Raw genomic sequence first — 1,895 nt, 5'->3', positions numbered from 1 at the left:
GTGTCCAATTGAGCCAACTGGGTGTCACCCATTTTGGGCGACACGAGAGCCCTCCATCGGCGACGCCTGTCAAGTATCTGGCAACCCTGGTAAGGGCCCTAATCTCTGTTGGTCTCTATTCTTCATGGTCTGTACTGTTAATTCTGAAAGAAGTTGTTGGAATCTGATTTTAAACCGGGAATTTGATGAATTCTATTAGAAATATTTGCAGTTTATTTATTGGAAATTAAAGATTTGTCATTGTACAATGAAGAGAGTTATTATTTTTGTTAACGGAACTGATGTTAATGGCAAAGTAAGTATATTTTGCTCATATCAAATTATATTTAAATTGCATTTCAATGATTGTTTCATTATTTGTAAGTTGATTATTTTATATATTCACATATGTGTGTGTGTGTGTGTAAGTTAGAAACTAAAAATTAAATTTTTATTCGGCGAAAATAAAATTATAGCATTAACTATACATTTAGAAAAGCCTTTTGCATCTATACTTGCATTAATAAGTTTTACGATTTGTAACGTCTACTTGCAATCGAAGGAGAAAGCAAAGTTGTAACTTGCTGTGTATAGTTGAACAGCAATCTATAAAGCCTATTCTACAATGTATTCTTTATTTCCTGTTTCTTGCTTTTTGCCTCTTGCTTTTTCCCTCTTTGCAACCGTTTTATCGACAATTGTATTTCTTACTACATGTTTCCTATTTCTTTCGAAGTTCGTTAACTTTTATTTCGGAAGATATAAAACAAAAAACCGGATAAGAAGCAAAAAGACAAGATGTAAAAAATAGTAAAAAGTAAGAAACAGGAAACAAAAAGCACATTGTAGAATAACCATAAAGTCTATTCTACAGTGCGCTCTTTGTTTCCTGTTTCTTGCTTTTTACCTTTTGCTTTTTTCTCCTTTGCAACCATTTTATCGACAATTATATTTCTTGCTACGTATTTCTTGTTTCTTTCGAAGTTTGTTAATTTTTATCTCGGGCAACATAAAACTGGATAAGAAGCAAGAAGACAAGATGTAAAAAATAGTAAAAAGCAAGAAACAGGAAACAAAAAGCACATTGTAGAATAGGCTAAGATTTCAGAAAGCAAAAAACATAAAATTAGTTTAAATATACAGAAGTATGATATTAGTATAAGAGAAATGTAATACTGCACGGTAAGAAACATTTTGTATTTGTGTTGGAAACAGTTCACTTAATTCTTTGTTGAACGTTTGTGTTGATGAATTTTTTAACATATATTCGAGTGCTAATTTAACATAATATGATTATGTTATTTTATGTTAAATTAATATTTAACACTTCTTAGTAACAAAATAACAATTTATGAGTAAATAATTAATATAGAAATGATGTATTTTAATATTTAAATCCTAGATCAAGATGAATGAATATAATGTGTTTTAATTTAACATATCATAGACGTTAATTTTACTGAAAAAATGCTTCCATGTTTATTGTTTACAAACCAATAATACTTTATGTTTATTTTTTTAAATAATGGTAATTACAGCACAATCACCTCAAAAATCAATAAAATCAAACTTATTCAATTACGATTTTGCATGAAATGAAAGAATCTGTCAGAAATAAGTGTCGCTCTGCCCCACAAACTGAGATATTAAACGTTAAAGTTGACTACTATTGAGGCTACTACTATTGATTGACTACTATTGATTGCAAAATCGAAACACATGTGCAATAGTACAATTATAGAAGTTGTGCGCCCCTTTGCAGGGGGGGGGGGGGGGGTAAGTCGCTTTGCGTGGAAAGTCGAAGCTCATATGGAACAGTACAATTATAGACCTTATTTTGCCTCTGTGACAGATTTCCTAACCTCAATAGTAGTCAACTTTAACGCTTAATATTTCGGTTCGTGAGGTAGAGCGAC

The sequence above is a fragment of the Trachymyrmex cornetzi genome, unplaced genomic scaffold, assembly GCF_001594075.2.
Source record: "Trachymyrmex cornetzi isolate Tcor2-1 unplaced genomic scaffold, Tcor1.1 scaffold933, whole genome shotgun sequence".
Lineage (NCBI taxonomy): Eukaryota > Metazoa > Arthropoda > Insecta > Hymenoptera > Formicidae > Trachymyrmex > Trachymyrmex cornetzi.
The sequence above is the reverse complement of the archived record's forward strand: the minus strand, read 5'-3'. Positions refer to the sequence as shown.